The sequence below is a fragment of the Plectropomus leopardus genome, chromosome 19 (genome assembly GCF_026936395.1).
Source record: "Plectropomus leopardus strain MGB_pleo_1.0 chromosome 19, ASM2693639v1, whole genome shotgun sequence".
In the NCBI taxonomy this organism is placed as follows: domain Eukaryota; kingdom Metazoa; phylum Chordata; class Actinopteri; order Perciformes; family Serranidae; genus Plectropomus; species Plectropomus leopardus.
In genome coordinates, this window is record NC_142194.1 from 29782460 (window position 1) to 29803830 (window position 21371).

At 40.7% G+C, this 21371-nt stretch overlaps 1 protein-coding gene across 6 annotated transcripts in view; it reads left to right on the top strand.

Moving 5' to 3' along the window:
• rbfox3a (RNA binding fox-1 homolog 3a) overlaps positions 1–21371 on the top strand; it is a 939385-nt gene that overhangs the window by 189018 nt on the left and 728996 nt on the right. The window lies entirely within an intron of this gene.

Genomic DNA, 21371 nt, shown 5'->3' on the forward strand with positions numbered 1-21371 from the left:
AAAGTCTACTAAAAGTCCCGTTTTGCTGCTGATGTACACTATTGCCCCAAAATGCAGTGCAGAAAGGCAATTGAGGAGCTTCTTACAGGTGCAATATGAGAAGCATCCATCTGTGAAGGACCTACACGCACACACACACACAAACACAAACACAAACACACACACACAGACACACCATGACCCTCAACAATGACGAACTTGTGTGTAAGCATGTCAATGTTATTCAGACACACAATCCAGACCAAGTCAGTATGTTTACATGATGTTAGAAAAAGTAAAATGATTGTGTTCGACCACAACTGGCCTTTTAAAGTACATGTAAACATATTAGCTCGACTAAAGTTTAAAAGTTGAATTTCATAGAGTCAGACAAAAATAATGTGGATGGGGGTCAATTTACTCTTTCATGTATACGCCTCAACCAGACCCGAACTTGCCTTGGCATTCTGCACATGATACATAGTCCCTGTGCCAGGCTTTGCCAGAAGTTGAGCAGCATAAATTTGTAGAAGAAAACTGGGAAAAGTAAAGAAGGAACAAGAATGGAAGAAAACAAAACAAGACAAAGGTATCAACATGGCGAGTGCTAGAGCAAGATCTATGCATGTTTGGACAGATGAGGAGACACTTGCTAACTTGTTCAGTGTGCAACCTCAAGAAGGTCCAATAGCAACTAGCTGTAAGGGGTCATATCTTCACCTATTGTGGTGGTGTTGGACATACTTAACCTCAATAAATCGATTACCTAATCAAGCTATAACCACTTAACTGTGTATGTAAACGTTCTGAGTGTTATGAGAAATAGGCTAACTGCCAAGATGAACAAAAACAAACAAATGTATGAACTTTGTTAATAAAGATCTATAATTTTAGTTTAATTTCATTGTGAGGTTTAATGCCCTTCATTTATAACAAGCACAAAAATAACATATACAATCTCTATTAGCATGTAAGTGTCTTGGTAGCCAGCTAGATAATGTTACATTGTAATTGTTAATCTGGGCATGATAGTCTTGTCCTTGACATATTTCATGTTGACATGTTGCACTCCCTCCTATTTGATGGCATATGACAGTCAAGATTTAATTTAAGTCAAGCAGCAATGTTGCTGCACTTGTTACTGCTCCTGTAATGACACTGCAGACTGGTAGGGTAGGAACTCGACTGGCTAAGGTTAGCCTGCATAACACCACTAGTGGCCTGGTATTGAAGTGATGTTCTATTCTATTTGATAACTGAAACTTAAATTACCAATAAATCACAAACATCTATGATTTTCTATCTGCATATGGGAAATGGCACATATTGTTCTCATAATACCATTATTGTCATGGTTGCATGTTTATTTGAACTGCATCTTAAACCTTTTGACAGCAAAACAGGGTCATGAAAGATTTCAGCCACTGCACCTTGTAGCTCATTTTTGACCCAAAACCTTGTGTTTAATTGCCTCTTTGCAGCTCAGAACAAAGAAATGCAATTGGGCATTAAGTCTTCAAAAAAAAAGTGTTCTGTCAAAGCTGCAGTCTGTTATTAAACACGTGCATGGTTTCCTGTACAAACTGTTAAGAGAATTAAATTCTTGTATACTAACAGAACAAATAGTATGGTATCACAGCTAGTATATGTAAGCCTATTCTTATTCCTCATAAAATAGTGCAGCTTGTTTACGAGACAGCGCTTTTTACGTAAATTCATGACTCAAAAAGCCACCTTTTGCATTTGCAATAAATGCCACTGGAGAGCATCACATGAGAAAGCAGCTTGACAGAGCCAGTCGCGGTGCTACTATACACTGGCAGACAGCTGGAGGACACCTGCTGCATCTGCATGACACACAGACAGATGGCATCACTTGAGAATGCAGCCAGATGGCACCTGTCTCATCCTCATGAAATGCATCAACATGGCATCAGGTTAAAATGCTGCCAGTGACTGTAAGGAGTCTATAGGGCGGGTGGAAGGGGCTGTAGATAAGTCCAACAAACCCCAGCCGTTTATGCACGAACCCGATGTTAGCTTCTTGTCTGGATGTGATACTTTTTTATACCATACCATGTGCCTCCTTCCCCTAATACTTACCATCCATACCAGCATGTTCATTAGTGGATGTTATGGTGTTGGGTGCGGTGTGCTTGTGTTGTCTAAACATAACAATGTGGCGCATCATCTCATCATGTGCATTCATTGACATCACAGTAGGGCTGTCCTGGAACATGAACAGCACATGCAGAAGGATACCAAAAATGTAATTAATAAAAGTCCACTGCAAAACAGCAACATGTGATGAGTTGGGATGAGAACATGTTAAACATGCTGTATACAGCAGCTGTAGTGTAGGATTGCAACATTGCAACAAAAAAATATTTCATGACATCCAAACCTATATCATATCAATCTATATCATCATGCATAAAACCCTTTAAAACTTTACTGTAAAGATCATGCAAAGCCTTCTGTGATAACAAGTGAGTGAATCCAACAGGCTACTGTAATCAATGTCTGAAGTTTATCACTTCCTTGCAGTGAAGTGAATACTATCTCACTTGCTGCAATTTCCTTTTCCTGCCTCTCTCTTCTCCAGCCAAACTTTGTGCCAAACACTTCCTCACATTGCTAGTTGCCAATCCTGACCTCTTGGACTCCTGATTGAGAATTTCACCCTGCAGAATCAATACTCTAATCTTCCTCCTCGGCCCACAGTAGATAAGTCTGTCTGGACTGTCTGCTCTGCTCTCCTCCACGAAGAACCCAGCCCGTTGTTGCCATCCTCATGATAGGCTAAACCTCATCTCCCTACCCAATGGAAATGCCATCATGGAAGATGGTTGGATGGAAGCTTGAATGAATACTGTCATGATAAAGGGTAAAAAAAAAACCCCACAACGACTGGTTGCTATGGCCAAAATATGAACATTTTGTGAATAGTGTGAGCACATGCTATAGATTTTAATCTAGTGGTGTTATCTTGTCTAAAACAAAATGATGGCACAACGTTTGCAGAGACTGGTGCAAGTGTGGCAACAATAAGGCCTGTTTTCACTCTGAACTTGTAAAATAGTGCTGCTGGGACAAGGCTGCATCACGAAAAGCCAACTTTCGGATCTGCATGAAACTCCACTGGATGGCGTCAGGTGAGAACATGCCTGGACAGAACCAGTCGTGGTGTTATTATACAGTGGCAGACAACAGGACAGCACCTACCACATCACTTGGAATGCCACCAGATGAAACCTGTTGCATCCGCATGAAATCCTGCCGGACAGCATTAGCTTGAAACACTGCCAGTAACAACATAATATATAAGGAGCATGAGGGCATCTGTAGGAGGGGCTGGAGGGGTGGTGGATGGATCCAACAAACCCTGGACTTTCATGAGGGGGGTTGTAGTTTGCTTCCCATCTGAAAGTGATTTTTTTAGACACTTGACATGTGCCTCCTACCCCTAATCCTAACCATCCGTGCCAGCATGTGCATTTGTTGACTTTTCAGTGATGGTTGCCATGTGTTTGTGTTGTCTAAACATAACCACGTGCAACGTAATCCCACCATGTGCTTATTTTAACATTACAGTAATGACATCCTGGAATGTATAGAGCAGATGCAAAAGAATACATAAAACAAAAATATGTAGACACGAAAGTGCACTGCAGAGCGGCAACATGTTACGACTTGGGATAAGAACATGTACAACAGAATTGAAAGTGTTTTTTGCTGCTTACGATGTGCGGTTTCTGTCCATCCATTCATGCATCTGTCCCGTTCTTGTGAGGGTGATATCCCAAGAAGGTTTGGAGGGTATTACCTCAAATTAGCCACACACGTCAAATTGGACTCAAAATTAAACTGATTAGAATTTGGTAGTTGAAGGTCAAAGTCTAGATCTATGTGACCTCACAAAACGTGTCTCTGGCCATAACTCAAGAAATCACAAAAATATCGATTTGGATATAATGATGAAGTCATGACATCTTCAATCCAAAAAGGTCAAAGGTCAGCTTCATTGGGACATCATAAGGTTCTGCAAAAAACCTTTTTAGGACATTAATCAGCGTTTTGACTCAGGAACAGAAGAGGAGACATTTGGTCAATTGCTGAATTGGTGGCACTAATTTTGATCTGTACTCATTGTTCTGATCATCTGTGCTGCCAGAGATAAGATGTGTGTGTCATTTTTTCACAGACGTGGGTAAACTGTAAGTGCAACTTGACTTGTGGAGGCATGGAAATTGTAGTTTGTCGTATTTATTATATTTATTTTTTATAATATTTTATCACATGCACATTGTCAACTTGATCTCTATTTTTATTCTTTGTCAAAGTAGTTTATATCTCTTTTTCTTAGTAGCTTTATGCCATGTATTTACTGGAAGCACCGGATGTGTTGATTGTTGTGCAGCCGCCTGGCTGTTCACATCACAGGCACATTTCTCCACACTGGTCAACAATGATTCTGCTCCTCTGCTCTTTTATATGTGTGTTTCTGTTCATCTCTCTGACAGTCTGCTTGGTCACAACTGACAAATTTGTACAATCATGGGATGCATATTTTATCATTAATCGTAATCAGATCCTTTACATCCTACCCTAGCCTATATATCCTTTACATAGTACAGAACAGATTATGCAAAGTTTTCTTGCCAGCTTTGCTTGTTGCTCTGCTTTGCTTGTTATTATTGTAGATTGTGAGTTGGCTGGAGAGCTCCTGGCTGTGGCACCTCTTGTCTGGACAGCCCAACCTTTTAACACAGGCACCAAAAGGAAGCTGGCAGCACTACACTGAATACAGTTGCACTTTGTTGCGCTTCTGCATCTGGTGTGAACTCGATATTAGTTAACCAAACTAGAGTTCTCCTTGAGATAGTGATTGATAGCCTGCAAAGCTATGCTACCCTCAAATGGTTTCTGTATCCTGGAGGATATATGGCCGCAATATGGGTATAAAATCAGCAGACCTGTGTCAGATCTTTTGGTATACTTGCTCCCAAGTACCAAGCATTTTCAATAATAGAGGCAGGCCCGAAGCTGGATTTATTATTGTGACCAGTATGTCATCCACGTACAAACTTAATTTTGTACTCCACTCCTCCCTTGGAAATACCATTTAATCCCGTCTCCCGGTGTACTGCTTGGGCTAGAGGTTCGATGAATAAATTAAAAAGGCTGAGGCTGAGGGGGCAGCCCTGCCTGCAGCCATGTTGAAGAGTTAAGGCATTAGAAAGACTACCATTAGTCTTACTTCTTGCAGTAAGAAAGGAGTAAAGTTTTTGAATACAATATATAAAATCTTCACAAAAGCCAAATCTGTTCATTACTAAATACAGGAATTCCCACCCAACCGAATCAAAAGCTTTTTCAGCATCTAAACTGAGAGCGATAGCACTAATTTGTTCCTTATTGATCTGCTCAATAATATGTAACGCTCTCCTTATATTGTCATGAGTTTGTCTGTTTATTATGAATCCCGTTTGGTCCTCATCTATTAACAAAGGCATTGCTGTTTCCATCCTTCTTGTTAAAATAGTGGCAACCAGTTTATAATCTGTGTTTAACACACTGATAGTTCTACATTCTTGACAATCTGTTCTGTCCTTTCCTTCCAAGGGGTTACTGATATGAAGGCCTCCCTCCAGAGGGGGGACCTTCTTTTAGAATATAGTTAAATCAGGACTCCAGGAAAGGGAGCAGGTGTTCTCTCATGGACTTGGACCATTCTGGGAAAAAACCATCAGTACCAGGTGATTTGTTGGTATTCAAGCTCAGGATGGCTTTACTTATTTCCTCTTTTGTTATTTGTGAGATGAGTTTATTATATATTTTTTATATTATTTCTTTACCAAGTACAGGAAGTTCTAAAGAATTCAAAAATTCACCAATTGTGTGCTTATTAACCTGATATGATTGAGACTATAAAGATGTGTAGTATGTTTCAAATGCATTTTGTATACCATCAAGACTGCTAGTAATTTTTTTGTAACAAGGTCTCTAATCTTGCAGGTGCAGTGTCTGCTTGTTGTTTTCTGAGCCTCCAAGCTACCAATTTTGCTGCTTTTGGGCCTGCCTCATAATATATGTGTTTTATGAACCTAATGTTTTTCTCCAATTCCTCACTTAATATTTTATCTGTTTCCTGCTTAACATTTCTAATTTGGTGTATAGTAGAGGGTTCTTTATAGGCAATGTGTGCTTGTTCCAAATCTCTCAGCTTTTCCTGCAGTCCTGACAGTTTTTGGGCTTTTGTTTTTTTTTCAACACAGCCATCCTGGCAATGATCTTCCCCCTGAGCACAGCTTTAGCTGTGTCCCACATTATACTGGGCTTTACTTGTCCACAGTCATTGTCCTATAGATATAAACCCAAGTCTGTTTCTATTGAATTTATAAAAGTGGGATCATTCAACATACCAGTGTTTAGTCTCCACAATGTTTTTTGCTGTCTGCCATCTAAATGTAATGTTAGATAAATCCTGGAATGATTTTAGTGATCCCTCTGACCTATTCTGCAATTTTTTAACCTATGTAGATCCTTGTTATACATAAAAAAAGAATCTATTTTTTAATAGACTGAAGGGACCGCCATACATCTGCAAGTCTCAGGTCTTTAGTGCCTTGTTTATGAATTTTTCAGTTGAATTCCAAAATGCTATATTTATCCTCTCTCTTTTTTTATTTTAGTTAACATTTTGCTTCTTTTGATTGGATTATTTATCCCATTCAAATTCAAAGAAAGTATAGGTAGTAACATGAAACAACCAAACTCAAGGAACTATAATACAGAACATTATGACTAAATTTCTCACCCATCCTCTGCTGCGGATCCTGACTCCGTACTTCGATACTTCCGCAGCTTCTCCTGAATGTCTTTCTGGAACCTGTGCTTTTCTCCGCCACGTCGGCTCTCAGTTGTCTTCCATAGCAGATGACGAGCCAGTGTCTCCTCCAATATGTCCTTGCCCTTGGTGCTGCGAGTAACATCACCCAGTGTGAATCCATGCTTTTGCAGATTCTCCGCTGCCTGTGTTGGAATGTTATACATGACAGTGCCCGTTTCAAAGAAGACGCACATTCGTGTTAGCAGGGTCTGAAACCGTATGCCATTCTCCTTCAGTGCATTCTTAGTGGGTACATATTCCTTCCGCTTGATCTGTACGTTCATGGCGTAATCGTGGTCAAAGTACACCCATTTCTTTTGAACACGAAGCTCCTTTTTCCAGGTGGAATGGAGAAATTTCTCTATAACTGTGAATTGAAGTAACTTAATCAAGCGTGGTGGGGCACTTGCCGATGGTTTTGGTGCTAGAGCGTGGTGAGCGCAGTGGAGTCCAAAGTTTCGTTTTCCTTTCGCCCCCCATCTTGTCTTGTTAGGATATCGCTGGCTTCAGCTTCTTTCTCGGTTTCTCTGTCCGTGTTGTTACGTAATCCATATCCCCTTTTTTGTTAGTTTTGTCCCTGTTCATTATTAAAGCGATGTTTATTTGTTTCGGTGAATAAAGATTGTTGAATTAGTCGGAAATACCAGGAGCTTATTCATTGCCATTCTGTGTAAGCGCACCACCAGAAGTCTTGGGATAGTGATTGATAGCCTGCAAAGCTATGCTACCCTCAAATATATAGAGGATATATAGCCCAGATATGGGTATAAAATCAGCAATAATCATTCACAGATATACTTCTACTTATGAGACTTATTCTCTACAGATAATCAATAATATAAAGCTACGAAACATGTATTGCTATTTATTATTATTCTTATTGTTTTTCTTCCTAATTGTTTATCAGAGTTAGAGACTTCAACACTACACCAGATGAATTCTCCACCCCAAAAACCATGACTCTCCATGATAGGATATTGATAGTGTGGATGAGAGTATAAAAACAGGAATTGATTTTTTTTTTGTTTATAAATGTTAATAGGTCATTGTTTATTCAAAATTTTGATTTGTTTTGAATGTTCAAAGCAAACTGTATGTAAATAATAGTTGTTCGGCTAGGGTTTTTCACTTAAAAAAAATGTATACTAAACATGAAAGGAAGTAGTTAATTGTTTATAAAATGTTTAAAAAGATGGCACATGAACCATTCAATAAAAGGGAAAAATTACCCTAAATGGGCAATGTATCTCAGGAGATACAAACTGTAATTTGGAAATTAAAGATCACATTAAAAAAAAAAATCATGAATGTTAGAAAATAGCAATTAAGCAAAAAGTTCGAAAATATTTATATGACCCTACTCATTTAAGGGCTAAGTAGCTTCCCCAACACTGAATACTTCTACTCCTATCCATAACATGAGAGTGGGGTATGGGATCTGAGTTTTGATCAAGCCAAATATTTGCAAATTGTTTTTATGATTTACCCCCAATGCCTATATTCCTATGTTTATGCAACACACACACACACACATACACAATATGTATTTCGTTGAGCCTCTCTCTCTATCTCCCTCTTTCTCTCTCTCTCGTCTTGTCTCATCTTCCCTTCCCTGGCTGTCTCTCCTGCTGTGGGGGAGTGGCAGGATGAGGGAGACGCCCTGCTGTCTCTTAGGACCCATGAGCTGGGGGACTTTGAGTCTGCAGGGAAAAAAGCCATCTATCACGTCAGTGTGAAAGTTTCAAACTTAAGCTCTCTGGCAGGGGTGAAGGTGTCGAGGTGGACAGAGTTTTTTGGCACTAGATCGTCTCCTAGGGGCTGTTGGTGGTTCCTGTACAAAGCCCCCATTGATAAACGGATGGGTGACCTCCATTGGAGGATTGTACATGGGGCCATAGCTATGAACAGGTATCTGGTGCACCTGGATCCTGGTACAGGGGATAGCTGTCTATTCTGCTCACACACAGAAACACTTCAACATCTGTTCGTTGAGTGCTCCAGACTCAGCAGTGTGTTCAGGCAGGTACAGGACTGGGTTCAGAGTTTAGGCGAACATTTTTCTTTTCCACTCTTCATTTACGGTCCACGGTATTCAGCTAAGGAAAAATCCACACACACACTGATCAACTTCATTGGGGGGTTGGCGAAACTGGCCATCTGGAGAACAAGGAAAAGCCATGTGAGAGGTGAGGGTTCACAGGACGTAGTTTAGATGCTACAGGGGATGCTGGCAGCTCGGCTCAGGGTGAATGTTGGTTTTTACAGCTTGACTAACAGGACTAAAACTTTTGCTGACATCTTGGGGGGTGCGGGAGGTGCTCTGTGTGGTTTAGGAGAACTCAATAGCAGTTAACTTTTGATGTCTTTCTGATGTGTTTACTGCTGTGTTATGGCTTATTTTGTCTTTACTGCACTTCGCTCCTGTGGTTTTTAATCTCTTTCTGGTTTGTAACTTTTCTTGTAAGCAGGAGGCACCTTGGAATAAAGGTCCTTTTCAAATCAAATCTCTCTCTCTCTCTCTCTCTCTCTCTCTCTCTCTCTCCTTCTCTGTGATAGAGTTTGAGTGTGTCCTTTTAATTATCCTGTGAAGAGCTTTGTCCTTGGTGAAACTTTGCTGGTCTTAATCAGCACTTCTGTGCTCAGTCAGAGACGGGTACATACAGTACAGACAATCCTGTGTTGACTGACTGACTGACTTGTGCTGCTAAATTACCATCTTCTAGTTTTGAGGGGACAAACTCTCTGACTGAATGTCACTCTTCTCCACATTTCCTGGCTGAGTAATAACTCTAGTCTGTCATACGGCACTGTCACCTCTGCATTTCCATATTATTCAACTGCCTGTTGATATTTTCAGAAGTTTCAGAGTTAGTTTTAGGGAAATTTGAATTTGAATATGCACTGAAGAACAATAACACTTAACAGCCTTTTGGCCCTCATCAGATGACATAACATGATGCCTTCCTGCTCTCCTTTGCTGAACATTTTAATGCTGAGCTCTGCTGTCTTCTGAAGGAGATTTCAATGTAAGACACGGCATGGCTACTGGAGTTTACACAAGCGTAAATCGCTGAGTTGCTGGGCTCCCTCAGCTGCTGATATTCCTGTTTGTCATTTACCCAGAGGCTTTTGTTTGCCTCATCCGTTTACTCAGCAAACCCAATCCAAAGTATAGGACTCACACTTTAAAGAGCTCTCTCTCCTTCTCGCTACTCCTCATCCATTCGTTTGCATATTTCCTGCCGAGTCGCGGATTTAATCGGCAAACAGTTCAGGATCACCACATCCACAACCATCCCTGCTCTTCATTGATGTAAATAACAGGCAGGGTTAGAGTTTTTTTATATTCACACGTCAGACCATATACAGCCAACAATCCACACTTTTAACTTTTGAAAGACGAAATGATACTATCTTGAAAATCACAAATGGAAAGTTAAATCACAAGCAGTAAAACTTAGTAGACTACATCTACACTCATTTGTTTCATATTAGAATGCATAACTATTTCAATGCTTATGTCTAATGTCCACATTACTCCAGCATTTCAAAACGTTTAAAATGGAGACCACTGAAAACGCTGCTGAGCCTGTTTTAGTTTGAAATCTCCAAGGTTGTGCTTTAGTCTGGACAGATGGAACTGAGACTTTCAGAAACAATGAGGCAGACAGTCCTGTTCCCTTCTCTAATTGGGTCTTAACAGTTATGACCTGTCCAGCCAAAAAATTATAGCTAGGTTGAGGAAAATAAACACAATCCCAGGTTTCTTTTCAACACTGTAGCCAGGCTGACTCAGAGTCACAGCTCCATAGAGCCCTGTATTCCTTCGGCCCTAAGCAGTGATGACTTTATGAGTTTCTTTATTGATAAAATTATAACTATTCAATATAAAATCCAACACCTCTTGCCTTTAACTGGCCTGACCCTGGACACAGCCTGGATATGGCAGCAAGGCCTGGAATTTATTTGGACTGTTTTTCCCCTATTGACCTTCATCGACTCTCTACTTTGATTTCTGCATCTAAGCCATCAACATGCCTGCTAGACCCCATCGCAACAAGGCTACTTAAGGAAGCTTTACCCTTATTAGAAAATTCTTATTATTATTAGATATAATCAATGCGTCTTTATTAACAGGCTATGTACCACAGTCCTTTAAAGTAGCTGTCATTAAACCTCTTCTAAAGAAGCTCACTCTCGATCCTCAGATTTTAGCTAACTATAGACCGATATCTAATCTCCCCTTTATTTCTAAAATCCTTGAGCGAGTGGTTGCTCATCAACTCTGTGACTTTCTCCAAGATAATAGTTTGTTTGAGGACTTTCAGTCAGGCTTCAGAGTTCATCATAGTACAGAGACAGCACTAGCAAAAATTAATGACTTATTGATTGCTTCTGATTCAGGTGTTTTAATCCTATTAGATCTCAGTGCCACATTTGACACCATTGACCATCAGATCTTACTGCACAGACTGGAACAGTTAATTGGCCTTAAAGGAACAGCACTAACCTGGTTTGAATCTTACTTATCAGATGGTTCCCAATTTGTTCACTTTATACTTTGTTACTTTATATATGCTTCCTCTAGGCAACGTTATTAGAAAACACTCATAAATTTGCATTGTTATGCTGACAATACGCAAATATATCTGTCTATGAAACCAGATGAAATTGATCAGTTATCTAGACTTCAAACATGTCTTTAGGATGTAAAAGCCTGGATGAGCCGTAATTTCTTCATGTTGAATTCAGACAAAACTTAAGTTATTGTTCTTGGCCCCAAACACCTCAGAAACTTCTTTTCTAAGGATGTTATTTCTCTAGATGGCATTACCTTGGCCTCTAGCACAACTGTAAGGAACCTTTGAGTTTTATTTGATCAACATTTATCTTTTGCCTCGTATATAAATCAAACTTCAAGGACTGCTTTCTTTCATTTGTGTGACATTGCAAAAATTAGACATATCCTGTCTGAAACAGATGCTGAAAAATTTGTACATGCATTTGTCACCTCTAGGCTGAATTACTGTAACTCCCTATTATTCAGTTGCCCCAACAAATCTCTTAGGTCTCTCCAACTGGTGCAGATCGCTGCTGCACGTGTTCTGACAGGAACCGAGAAAAGGGACCATATTTCTCCTGTTTTAGCTTCTTTACACTGGCTCCCTGTAAAATCCAGGATTGAATTTAAAATCCTCCTCCTTACTTACAAAGCTCTAGATGGCCAGGCTACATCCTGTCTATCGCAGCTCATAGTTCCTTACCAACCCTCAAGATCACTGCGTTTCTGAAAATCGAGGATTACCTGTGGTTCCCAAAGTAGGATAGGAACCAGACCCTTCAGCTACCATGCTCCTCTCTTCTATCTTCTAGTTTCGGTCAGGGAGGCAGACATCGTTTCCACTTTAAAGGTAGACTTAAGACCTTCCTCTTTGATAAAGTTTATTATTAGGGCTGGCCCGGCACATAGTTAGGCTGACATAGGTTTAATCTGCCGGGGAACTTTCAATGATACGCTGAGCTCCTTTTCCTTCTCTTTCTCCCGCCATTGGAAAATGGCGCATGTCTGTTTACTGCATTACGTTTACTGCTTTGCTTAGCCTGGTATATGTGATAGTCATTTGTTAGCCTAGCTTAGCCTCAGTAGTTTAGCTTAGCCTTGCATCTGTGATAGCCATGTGGGACTGTAACTACCTGGGTCATATCGCGATTAAGGAGCCTGGGTCTGTTGAACTGCACTACGCTAATCCCGTTGCCTCTCCGGAGCATCCCTGCTCCCTTGTTTCCTAGTTTTCCCCGATCCTGGCCACAACCTTGGCTGTGCCTGGTGATAGCTGTGCTGGCGCTGTGACCCTGCCTTTGGTTGTGCTCGTGCTGTGGCTGCACTGATACTGTACCCCCTGCTCGCCCTGATCGTGGTCTTGGTCCTGGTTCAACAATGCCGTGATCATGCCTTTGGGCACCTCCCTATCAATATACGCTCTTGTCATCACCCACAATGTCATCATAGAGTGCATTTAATAATTTCACACCTATCGTTATTGTAATATGACATGCGTCTGTTTCTATTATTGCTGTGCCTCTCTCCCCCTCTCTCTTTCTCTTTCCCTTCTGCCATGATTGTATTTCATTTCATTTGCTATTTATAACATCTATTGCACATCTGTCCGTCCGGGAAGAAGGATCACTCATCATCCTCTGCCGCTCTTCCTGAGGTTTCTTCACACAGCTTTTTTACGTTAATCCTCCCTCTGTGGGTACTTCTTACCAATTGCCAAGTCTTTCTTTCAATAATGCTCCCGTTACCCTCTGATGTGTTTTTGATGTTACTTTTACTAACAGTTCAGCCTTATCGGTGGTCCAAGAAAAGAAATCTCTGGCCTTTTCAACTTAAGCAGCTGCTTCTGCATTTAAAGTAGGGGAGTAACTGTTACTGCTACTTCTGGAAGATGTGTGTGTTTTTATCATTGTATGAAGATGGAGCAGGAAAAACACATTGTATAGGAACTAAATTGGGGCTGTTACAGTGCAAATCTTTGGCAGTACTTCTTCAAGAAGCCAGATGCTTCTGGTCATGCCGACAGCAATCTCACTTCCGAACCCAAACTAGAAGATGAAACTGAAGAGATCAACAAGAGCAAAATGCTACGAAGAAGAAAGGAAAATTCTCTCCTCGGGACACAGTCGTGAAGCCGGAAACTTTTTCCCCAGAACTATGTTCAACATATGGATGGATTTTTTAGCAGCCGAAAGAGAGTGGCAGGACATAAGAATAAATGGACACCTTGAGGTGAACAGGCGTACATTAGTAACTTTGGAAATGGCTACATCCCAAAAAAAGCCTGTGATGAAAAGAAAGCACCCCGAACTTGTTATCTGATCGGAGGCAATGACATCTGCAGGAATACTTTTGAGTTTCTTATGGGGTGAGTTTTCATTAACGTCCAAGTTATCTATGTTACGTTAGTGTTCATGCAAAGTCATATACAGGGATTACAACCTGTTTTTCATGCTGGAAGCTATCTTTTAATAATCCACTGTGAGTTTTTTTAATGTTTAATTTATCTAGCTAGCTAGCTCAGTATTGTCGTTTTAAAATGCAATGATATGCACATCAAAACTGCAAGCATCTGCTATTAATTTGAAAAACACATCAACATGATAATGTGCTTTAATAATGTGTGAATAAAACACCCATGGGTACATGAATAAAGTACTGACTGTCATGTGGGCTAACAGATGTCAGTGATAGCTAGACCAGTAGGGGGTTGGATTTATGTAAATGTGATGCAAATGAGCAGCCACTGTTAGCTGGCTCTCCAGGTAGGTGAGAATCTTTAAGAAACTTTGAGGCTGGATTTCTCACAAAACTAGTTTGAGGAGTGCCTACATTCAAATGGCCACATCTTCCTCAAATATTTTCAGATTCCCATGTGTTAGACATTGTTGGAAAGCTTAGAAACTACACTTTCAGAATCTGTAAATAACTCAAAATGCCCTTCAACTTGTTCCTGATTTTTCCATGGCTGGACACATATATGTGTGTGCAAGCACTACTTTTGTTTGGAAAGGGGTATTATTATGTGTTTTAATTCAGTGTGACACTATACAGAAAATGAACCTCAAAATGAACTTGAAGCTTTAAGAATTCTGCTACAATATGCCACATATTCAGTCTACATAAAAACAAAAAATAATTAAAAAAAAATAATAAATAAGAAGATGGCATGGTGACCACAACAGGCCATCATGAAGAAAGTTTGAAATTGTCAGGACTTCAGGACTTAAACAGACTGAAGTTAGCGGCAGTAGTCCACGTAAATGCATAATCAAATCATGCAGATAAACCTCTTATATCTCATGTAACAGCTCAATAAATCCATAGTATTAATTAATGTACACAGTTCACAAATTATTCCGGTCTTTAGATCCTTAAGCAAATACTTCCAGATGAGGTTTGAGAAGGGATTTCTGCTAATGCATGGGGAGTGGGCAGGGCTCATCAAATATGGTTGAGGGGGGGGCAAACTTTGGTTCAGTGTTTGTACCACAGCAGAGTCTCCCCACTGCCCAGACTCCTCTCTGAATTAGTCATTTTCAGATTTAACAACCAGCCCTGTTTCCTTCATTATTCATCACAGGTTTTGGAGGAGGGAGGAAAATTAGTGTGTTTTGACTGAGGAAGCCTTCTGCTGCTTTTTTCTCCTTTTCTTTGTGACTCCCCCCACCCCCTCTTATGCTAATATGCCCCCAATTCTTCCCTGAGTCTCAGTCAGGGAGTTGATTGACTTTGAGAGGGCGATCAAGCTTTTGGGGGGGGGTTGAGTGTGTATGAGGAGAGTGGAGGACACGATTAGTTCCTTGTCTGTTGTTGTGGGTCCCAGCAGTGAGGCCCCGCTCACTCTGCACAGGCTTTATTCTACAGCAACAAGCAGCCACTAATGCCAGCAGCCTCATTTAAGCAGCACACTCCAGCAGGTTTTCATGTGCTGATGCTCTGTCTCTCTGCAGCTGCCAGGCTATTTGGATAGTCCCTCCGCTTTTGTCTGTGTGTGTGTATGTGTGTGTCCACTGGAGCTGATTCTCCCAATAGCCAGCTGTAACCACACGGACTCTCCTCATAGACCCGGGTTACAAAAGACCAACCTTACAAATCCCTAAATTACAACCAGGAGGACTGATCACAGCAGCCCTAATGGGACTCAAAATGCAAGTGTGTTTGTGCTCATGTGTATATGCAGCCCGTTCTCATTCCAAACTCATAAAGTAGTGCCACTTTGTCAGTGCTTTGGGTTTACAAGGTACAAGGTAAGATGACGAAGAAGAAATTAAATTAAAGTTGATCCTAAATCCTGCTAAGTCTTTTTGGCATTGAAGGAGAAGTTGAGGAGCCTGGGGAAAGAAGCTGCTCCGTAGTCTGGTGGTTCTGATACTTCTGCATCTTTTTCCAGATGGCAGCAGGGTGAACTGACTGTGGCTGGGTTGGCTGCTGTCTTTCAGTATCCTTTGGGCTCTGTGCAGACACCTCACTTCACCTAGGTCACTGATGCTCTGCAGATGGGAACCACCCGCTGTAGAGCCTTTCTGTCCTGGGCCGTGTGTGAGCCATACCAGTTTGTGATGTTTCCAGTCAGTATGCTTTCTATTGCTCCTCTGTATAAGTTAACCAGCAGTGCATGTAGATGTAGCAGCCTGTAGCTGCTCAAATCCTTGCTACTTTTTTGCTATATTTTTCTACTTTTTTCGTCACCATGGCCCCTTCTGCAAAAGCATGACTTTTCTACGATATAGAAGCATTTATCAACATCGGTAAAAATTGTTTGGGGTTTGGACTGAATGCAAACAAACCGTGAAAGGATCCCCACAAATGGCATAAGCCGAGTGGCCAGTAGGACCAGAGGGGAAAAATGAAACTGAAAGCACCAGTTTAAGAGAGGGAGGAGAGCCAGCATCAGGGCGAAGCTGACCGGACTTGGGCCGAGAGCTGTTCCTCTACCAAGCCTTCTTCTGACTGATGTCCGGTTGCAGGACAGTGGAGTGGATGAGATGCGATTGAGGCTCACTCAGCAAGAGGAAATCAGAGACTGCTCTGTGTACATCTTCACAGAGACATGGTTAACCCCTAACATCCTGGATCAAGCTATTGTATTGTGGGCAGACCTTGTTGGGAGCCATAAGGACACAAGACTCTGATGCAAATTCAAAAAATGCACTGCAGGAATTAAAGGATGCCACCAGCAGCAACATGCCCAAGTAACGCGATGGAATCTTCACAGTAGCTGGTGATTTTAATCAGTCATTCTTCAACTCAACAAGATGTAGCAGGATCAAGGACTTGTAATTTTGTTTTTGAAACTTGTAAGTTTCCATAGGAAGTAGCGCCTTTTCTGTGCTTCTTGAACCTGGATGGTGATGTGTGATGACCAAGATAGGTTCTCAGTGATAGTAATTCCAAGGTCCCTATAGCTGTTCACCTGCTCCACCACAGCTCCACAGATGTAGACAGGAGTGTGTGTCTTTGCCTCCTTCTTTCTAAAATCAACAAGCTGCTCCTTGGTTTTACTGATGTTGAACAGCAGGTTGTTCTCTGTGCACCACTCAGCAAGATTGTCTGGGAGTGCAGTCATGGTTGTACAGTGTGAACAGGAGGGGCTGAGCACATAGCCCTGGGGGGCTCCAGTGTTGAGCACTAATGTAGAGGAGATGTGACTGCCAATCCTAACTCTCTGGGGTCTGCATGTAAGGAAGTACAATATCCAGTTGCAGAGTGTTGTACTAAAGCCCAGAGTGTTAAGTTTTCCAATCAGCTTCATTGGAGAGATTGTGGTGAATGCTGAGCTGAAGTCAACAAACAGCATGCTAGTGTAGCTGTTCTTATTCTCCAGGTGAGTGAAGAGCAGGAGATATGGCATCCTCTGTGGATCTGTTGGTTCTGAAAGCATACTGGTGAAAAGCAGGCTGGCAGGGATATTGTCTTTGATGTGCTGAAGAACCAGTTTCTCAAAGCACTTCATCAGGATGGGGGTAAGAGCTTCAGACTAGACACAGCAGACCTTTCGGTAAAGGAACAATAATGGCTGTCTTTAGGCAGATGGGAACAGTCTCTTGTGAGAATGAGATGTTAAAAATGTCAGTTATAACATTGTAGTGGATGATGAGGACAACTCTTGATAAGAAGATAATCAAGTGCCTAAATAAAACAGAAACTTCTTTTGGAGTTTCCTTACATGACCCTCGGCGTAAGTTAATCGACCTAATTGCCATGAATCTGGGAAGCAGAACTAAATTACGACAGATTTTATTGCCTAACCGACAGTTTGAGTTGACTTACGACTCATTTGGGGCGAGGAGCTGTCAACTGAGCTCCTAAAAAAAGTCAAGGAGAAATCAGGAGATCCCTACATCTAGAAACTGACAATTTATGCTTTTGTTGGGCAACCAACACGTGACACACATCCGCGCATCTCCAGACTGTAAGATGGGACTACACTGACTGATTTTGTATTCAAAGTAAAATGTACTTTGAAATGTTGTGTGGAGGTCTCACACCTACAGAACTGGAACTTTGCTTACATGCCGATTTTGAGGCCAAACTCCCAAACACATGCTGTGCCTGTGTGTGTGTGGATGGGTGTGACCTTTCATAACCATCTGCCAGCAGCTTGCTACACACTGAATGGAAAGACTCTTAGTACAGACTTGCAGACGTGCAGATGCTATATTGTTTTGTAATCATGCAAACTGTGATTTTCTAATTATAGATTTTGTTGATAGACCTTTAATACTTTCATACTTACTTGTACTTGTATACCTTTACTGAAATAGGATTTTAAATAACCTTTAATTATATCACTCATTTATTTTTACACATATTTGTAATGCTAAACATGGTTTATACTGTTTTACTTCTGCTTGTGCTGCAGGCGTGAGATGCTGCAAGCTACCTTGAAAGAGAGAACTTTTAAAATAGCCTATGCTACATGTGCTCTAAATGACGATTTAGAACCGAAGGACTTTGCATGTGAGAGACTGTGGGACAAAGAGACTTCAAATAAAACAAAGCTGAGTAAGCTGTCATCGTGATCTCATCTCAGCCACGTGAGGTGTAAGAAGATGACCCAGCTGTAGGGAGAGAAAGATGGAGGAATCAAACTCAAGCTGCGTTTGCAATGTTCAAACCGACTGGGGCTAGCCACCAGAACCGCACAAGCATAACCGAGCTGCCCATTCAGTGTCCTCACAAAAGCCACACTGCAACTTTCCAGAGTGAACCTTTTCCCTGGCATCAAGACTTCTGAGGAAGGTGAAATGATCTTTCCTGTGCTTTTATGGGGCTGATGCTCTTTAATGATAGGGACACATAGGAAGTGTTAGACATCGGTTAGGATCTCCCATTAACACAATTTTGGGTCACTGTCTAATCAGGCCTCTTTATCTTTTCCTTCCATGTTTTATGGGATAGCTGTTGATCGATGCTTGAGATTGACTTTTCTCAAATCTTTCATTCTCATCTGCTTGATCATCTTGCACTATTTCAGTGCACCTGATCAAATCCAGATGTTACATCTAATCCAGTTCCTCACTGGTTTTCATCCCCCCATCCCCGTTTATTCACTTTTTGTCTTTTAGTATTCACTGTTTCATCATTTATACGAACATTTTCTTAAAGTCATTAATTCGTAGTCCTTTAGGAATAGTTTTGCTGTGTAGTGAGTAGTTTCATAACCTTTCATTTATAAAGACCCTTGATCTTGTGATGTGTCTGTGTTTCATGTCCAGTCACTGTACACCTGGAAAAAGAACTCTGTAGCAACCTTCAAAGTATGAGACTAGATTGATTAACTCATTGAGTGCCAGCCTTATTATATAATGGAAAGTGGCTTTCGCCAGCTTTTCTGGCCATTTTGAGTCATCTTTCAAGACCCACAGAATATTTTGTACAAAGACTCTGAAAACACCGAATAGCTCAAATGAAAGAAGAAACACTCTTTTTCGTTATGGAAAAAAAATGTTTGTTTGCATCCTGTTCCATTCTTGATTTATCTGAAGTTGAACAGTGGCTAGTTTCATCGAAAAGACCACTTTTTTTCTAGAAAGCTGAGAAAAATGCATTGTCAAGCAAAACAGTGATTTTGCCTTCAATGACATAAAAGACATCTGAAAATTGTATTACAAATGTTTTTTTTTTTTGTTTTTTGTTTTTTTTCACAAATCATGGCCCCAGTTCAGAGAGAGAAAACTCACAAAATAGAACCAGATTTCTATTCCATTATTCCGTTATTTGGGGGGGCATTTTATGCCGATATTTGAATTGATGTATCTTTGTTGCTGTAGTTTTGAATCACCTCCATACAATTCACTCTTGCTCTTTGATCCCGGCTACTCCACTTCATGCTTTGATCTACCGTCTTTTGTACTAAAAATACGAATCCCAGCAGCCCCAAAATTACACACAGGGAGCGTGAGAGCTCCCCACTTTGACGTATATATACGTCAATGGCACTCAAGTGTTGGCTTTTGAATGACATATATACACGTCAATGGCACTCAATGAGTTAATAGTAAAATGGGCTATCAACCTTTCTATTTTAATGGGTGGTGCTCTGAGGTTTTTAAACTCTAATTTTTAATGTAAATGTATTAGTCCTGATAGCCGAAGTTGAGTCCCATTTATCTACTTCATCTCTATACCAATACATATGTTTCTGAGTCATAACTTTTCATTATGACTTAAAGTTACATATTTTGGTATGGATTTATTAATTAATTAATAATTGTAATTAATTGCTTATTAATTAATAAAAAACCCCTATTTAAACCACTACAACATTAACAAGCACATGTTTTTAGCACTCAGCCTGTGGACTTGTTTATATTCACTCTCAGCAGGAGTTTTCTCACATCTGCTGTGGTAACTGAGAGTGGCTGGTCCTCTGGAGGCGAGTGCATTGAATGCAGCTGGATGGCATCAGGTTAGAACTGACGCAGCTGAGAGCGTAATATGCAGATGCAGAAATCCACTGACAAAGCTGCAACATGTAATAAGTTAAGAATGTGTTGGTGTTTATCTGTGTGTCCTGCATGTGGGTAATTGTATTTTGTTTTAAATATTCGGGTATATATGTACTTGCATGTAACCCTGGGTGTGAATGAGCAGAAATCCAACCATGTTAAAATGTGTGTGTGATTGTGTGTAAGCAGGTTATTTAGCTGTATGTGTTAATCTGCTGGTGATGCGGTTAATTTGACTTCAGTCGGCTTGACATTTTCACACTATTTGATAAGAGGTGGAGTAGATTGGCAGTGGCGCTGACAATGTTTTATTTATTGTCTGCAGATAAAACCATTAATTCCTGTTAATTAACGAGTGTGTAAGCCCAGAGGGGAGCGGGTGGGGGCAAAGAGAGGCATCAGCATCTGTGGGGACATGGGTGAGGAAATGCTATCCATCACCATTAGACAAACTGACACTTTGTTTCTGTCTGTCTCTCCCACCCTCTCTCTCCCACACACACACACACAGTGACCAGTTTCTGTGGTCAGTATTGAAACAATGATTCCTGGATCTGCTGAGGTTGGCTCACAGATGTAAATATTGTATCTGGCTTAACAATTTCATTAAGATTTTATTTATATAACAAGTTAAAACAAAAAATCCCATCATTGCACAGAGGAACCTCAGTGTGCCTCTCCTCTTATTTAAGTAGGAAACCTGTAGTGTAAGCTAACGGGACTCTCACCATCCACCAGGCTCTGAGTACATGGAGTCTGAACTGAGGATGCAGGATAAAACAAAATAAGGGGAAAAAAAAAAAAAAGATTCAAATGCCCCACAGCATGTTAAGTGCTCAGTGATTTACATTAAGTGCTTATAAAAGCTCCACTGTTGGACTTGTTCCATTGTTGATTGTTTTACAAAACCTTATTAAAATATGTAAAACACATTTTGAGACATCTTGCTAATTAAAACCTTGTTGAATGTAAACCAAAACTGGAGTGG